The 5,000-nt window shown below is 37.3% G+C and overlaps 1 protein-coding gene and 1 long non-coding RNA gene across 3 annotated transcripts in view; one reads left to right on the top strand and one right to left on the bottom strand.

Annotated features, from left to right (window-relative positions):
- Nucleotides 1-5,000, bottom strand: part of LOC136838855 (uncharacterized) — a 78,976-nt gene that overhangs the window by 35,489 nt on the left and 38,487 nt on the right. The window lies entirely within an intron of this gene.
- The window catches only part of LOC136838858 (uncharacterized), a 64,769-nt gene continuing 59,830 nt past the window's right edge, over nucleotides 62-5,000 (top strand). For both annotated transcript variants that reach the window (XR_010853145.1, XR_010853146.1), the window contains exons 1-2: nucleotides 62-167; nucleotides 2,535-2,622. This is a non-coding gene — a long non-coding RNA (uncharacterized lncRNA). The remainder of the gene's footprint in view (nucleotides 168-2,534; nucleotides 2,623-5,000) is intronic.

Below are 5,000 nucleotides of genomic sequence, written 5' to 3' on the forward strand. Positions count from 1 at the left end.
TACCGGTATTTTTTGGGAGAGCGGTTGTAAAGGCTAGACAACCAGCCTATTCAGCGGTCGGTATGAGGTTTGTTTTTGTTGTGTATGTTGACATGTAGTGATTAGTTGAAACATAGTTGAACATTTTTTGCTAGTCTTTCGTGTATATCATAGTAATGGCCTTGCAGGTAAGTTGTTGGTGTTTGTATTTTCTGTAATTGATATACTGTAACAGAGAGAATTGTGGCCTTCTTACAATAAGGGGATTTAGCGTAGGTTAAGATTAGGCCTAGCCTATAGTATCTAATCAGCGGTTTTGTAGCGAAATCTTCGTTAAATTTCATTGTACTTTTTATTTTTTGCTCAATGTTAAGCAGATATGTGTATTGACCAACATGCCAAATTTGGTATGGGCTAGATTAGGTCTGTGTATAAATTCTGCCAAATGATTGATGATAATCAGTTTGCTGTATAGCCTAGCCAGCAGCAAGTCGGGCTGTTGTGCTTAGTGCTGTTTCACTTTTTGTATAGTACTTGTATAAGGTAGCATAGGTTGCTGATATTTTTACAGTTACCATATATTGTTTAGGCTAGGTATACAAGCCCGTTAGCTTCACTGATAGACCAGGTTAGGGTGCAGTATAATAAAGGGTATGGTGTTTGGTTAGCCTAGGCTAGTAGTTATTTTTATTTGTAAAATTTTTGGTTTTTCATGAATGTTATGAACAATGATAGAACGAGAGGAAGAGGAGGCTGTCAGGGGTAGGCCTACAGTGACTGAACAAGTTGTTTGCTAAGATGAATGATGCTTTTGTTAGGAGGCTTGCAGGTGTTAAGTCTTTACATGGCTTACTGTAGGCATTACTGAAGGGTGTTTGTAGTGTTCCTTCCGCCCCTGGCCGTACTAATTTTTCAGCTTTTTACTGTACCTCCATTTCCACTTCATTTTTTTCCATCTTGCTGTCCAACCAATCTACAGCAAACCCCCTGTATTCATGTTCTTACGATTCGCGGACTCACATATTTGCGGATTTCTCTGTGGAACATATCTACCCATTATTCGTAGAAAATTCCCCCATTCGCGGTATTTTTCACTGAGAAATATTCACTAATTACTGTATTTTCATATCATTTTCATGACTAGATGCACTTTTTGTGACAAAACTATTAAAACACTCAGGTGTAAGCATTTTTAAAGGGTTTTTCTTGTGTTCAAACTATCAAAATAGGCAGTTCTAAGTGTTTTTAGAAGGGTTTTAAGTATTCGCGGATTTTAGCTGTTCGTGGGGGTGTGCGATACGCATCCCCCACGAATACGAGGGTTTACTGTGCTGTTATTTCTTAGTGGAACTGTATGGTTTTCTGTCAGTTCCACCCGTAGATCCTTGTACTCCATTTCCTTTATTTTCTGGTAGATGTTTATTTTTCTTTCCAACCACTCAATCCCTCTTTTCACTGTTTCAAGCGTTGAGCGGCTGACAGTGCACCATTGCATGGCCTAACAGCATAAATTTCATAAAATGAAATAAAATCTATGGTAATCATAGCACTGAGTAATTTGGAACAGTTGCAACCACAGGGATTAAATCATTAAGTATATATTTCAGAGAAACTATGTACAATAATTCAGTGTTGGGAAAAGATGTGTGATAAGGTTGTTGATTTGTTTGACGAGTAGGCTTATGGGAAACCCCAAACTGATAATAGAAGGGTAAATGATCTTAATAATCAAGTACATTAGATGATAGCTGTTATTGAGAAACTCGTAAATTTAAAGAACCTATTGATGGTGAAATGATGTTGTAGTGCATCAACTGTGTAGGGTACCTCTTCTTCAGTGCAAGGTGATCAGTTTCTTGATAAGTCAGAAATCAATGATTCCTGGTAATCCTACAGTTCAGGGGTCCAAATTTACTGCTCTTTTGTGTGTGTTTAAGATTTCTTTCCTATTTTCAATTTCTTCTTTCGACAGTTCTGCAAACAGAAGTATATTTGCTAAACAAAATTAGCAGTTTATCTGCTTAAAGAGGCAGAGATTGTGAAAAAACAAAGAGAATAAAGCTCTGCACCTCATGCAACTATGTGTGTGGAATGAGCGTGTAGGAACCAGGTAGGAACTTGGCACGGCTCCTGCTCTTCAGCAGCCACTTTTTGATAAATCCGAAAAAAGTGAGCAGTTTATCGGCTTACAGAAGCAGAGATTTATGATTTTCTCAAAATTCTGTGGATCCGTATCCCCTAATACATATTTTTGTTTATTTATGTTCCCCCTTTATTCCCTTTGATTTTTTTTACAATTCTGCTTGTGTAAGCAGATAAACTGCTAATTTTTTCATTATTTTCCATGATTCAATAAATATTTGATAAATCTGTGTGCTGATCTTGACTTTACGTAATCCAGTGAATTTGGACCCCTTAACTGTAGGATTACCGGATTTCTTGTTATGTATACATAGATGCTTGTGAGGAGTTGCCTGATTCTGGTAAGCTTACGTATTTAAAAAGGTGTGTAAACGTCTGTGCCTTTAGAGTAATTTCAAGTATGTTTGTTTCAGATGAAAAGTATGAAGTGGCCTCAGCTGCACTGACACATGAAGACTTGGATAAGGATTGGAGTTTTGATGAATTTCAAACAACTTCTGAGTAAGTTTCCCAGATATAACACTTCATTTTTGGAAGTCATATGTTCTGTCAATAAAAGTCATGTAGTTTATGGGTTGAAGCAGTAAAATGTAGATTTTTGCACATTGCATCTTTTGGCTGCAAACTTGTCAACCACATTGTATTTTAGAAATTGCCTGCGTCAGTTAGGGGAGGACTTGTGCATAAAGTCAGTAGCAGTAATTCTACAGTTGTAGATTTGTTTGATAATTATAATGGTATTTTTAAGACTTGAATCCATACTTCCAAAGAGTAGGAGGGATGTATGGTAATTGCGGAGAGAAAGGTTCGAGTTAAACATAAAGGTGAAGTTAAACCTACTGGTAAGGCACTGAAGAATTTGTTTAACTATGATTATTCCAAGAATAATGCATCTCCCATGTTAGATAGATTTAGTACCTCTCTCACAGAAAATGTCATGAAGGACAAGGGCAGATTTTGTATGTTTTGTAATGTTCTTGGTGGTAGTACGCCAACTTGTTCAAAATTTGGAATTGTTGAATCTTGTAAATCTGCTGTGGTGTCGTGAAGCTGTGCCATCATTGTTCCATTGACAGATATGATCCTGAATAATGTCCTGGCAAGTCTAATAATTTGGGATAATCCTCCTTTCTTTACAAAGTATTTGCACACATATCTGCTTTATGCCCTGCCTTCCATAGTGGTGACTTTAGTTCCATTGTTTGTATCAGTGTACAGCATTCACAAGGCATTTACTTTTTATAGGCTCAAATACGTTTGGGCTGTTAAATACGTGTTGGTCACTGAGTCAGAGGATTTACAATAATCAGAAGATTGTGAGACAGTTGAAGGGTGAACTGGTGTTATCCTCTGTTCAGTATGATGAAAGTGCTTTTCTTACGGCCTCAGAAAGGTTTTAGGTAACTGTTTTCATGGTAGAGATTTAGGGTAGCAGGAAACTGCCCATTCCTCTCTTAGCAGACTCTCACGCAGGCATGCAGATTAGTATCGCAACCTGAGATTACTGTTGGTAATTTAATACCAACAGCTTGTGGAACAAGGGTTAGCTCGATATGAATTAGAGAACATTTTCAGAATCATAATGTACATCTTAGAATAGCTTTATACTCTTCCTGGGTGAGAACTACTTGGGAGGAACTTCTTAGAACTATGAAGAATTGCCTTTATAAAAATATTGGAGAGCTCAGCTCACATATTTTTGGATGTCATTGGTGACATTCAAGGTGCTATTAGGTATTAATCTTTGAAATATCGTTCTTAAGAGACTTGAAGAGATTACACCCAGTTTTTCTAAAATTTAATAGTAATCCTTTCTTATTGTTAAGACTGTCAGATGATGGTTATTTATGTGAACGAGGGCTACCTTTTTAAAATTCAATATTGAAATATCCGGCGAATTTTGAAGATTTTTTTTTACCCATTTCCAGGAACAATGGTATGTCTTAAGAGAACATTTCAAGAACTTTAATTAATATAGTTTGCAGAGAAAGGCTAGGGCTGGTGATGTGGTGCTGGCTAAAATTGTCAACCAAACCTAGACCCCATTGACTGATGGGTAGAATTCTGGAATTAACTGCAGGACATGATAACGAGTTTAAATGGGGAAATGGCACTATAGTTCACATTTCCATTAACCATTTGCATCCGTTGGGACGTTCTTGAATTCATTCTCATAGAGATAATGTTAGCAACGAGACAAGTGAAACTACTACAGACACTCAGAATGATTTGGAAAATGGTTATAGCAAAGAAGACATGGTAATTAGGTCGGACTCAGCTGAGGCACAGAAAAACGAAGAAGTTTCTCGTTCAGGAGCTGGGCCATAAATATTGTACAGTAAGCAGAAAATGTGCAGATGGCGTGTGCTATTAACTCAAAATTACTAATGTCACCTCTCCCTAAAGTCGGTGTTTTATAATTATTGTATATCACTGATTCATCATCACATCATTAAATATACGTTCAAGGAGTGAATTGGAATTAGCGTTTATCTTTTAGTCTTCCGTCTTTCGCCTTCAAGTTCGTTTTACGCCTGCAATCAACTGTTTAAATTTGAATATTTTACAAGGCACTTAAATTTGAATATTTTGTCAGGGTAACACGGCAGAGCAGATCCGCGCACGCACTGTCACGTGCTTTCTTTGGACCTTGGTGTAGATGACAAACTTCTGTGTCACGCCGGATTGGCTATATTCTCAACGGTAATGGATCGTCTATAAAAAATTCCAAATAGTGGGGTAGTGACGTCAGTACACCTCATGCCGGGTGCTGTAGGCATTACTTAAGGTTCTTTGGAGCGTCCCTTCGGCCCCTAACTACAAACCCTTCTTTTCCTTTTACTCTATTTCCATTCATATTTTCTTTCTTCCATCTTACT

Source organism: Macrobrachium rosenbergii, chromosome 1, assembly GCF_040412425.1.
Source record: "Macrobrachium rosenbergii isolate ZJJX-2024 chromosome 1, ASM4041242v1, whole genome shotgun sequence".
NCBI lineage: Eukaryota > Metazoa > Arthropoda > Malacostraca > Decapoda > Palaemonidae > Macrobrachium > Macrobrachium rosenbergii.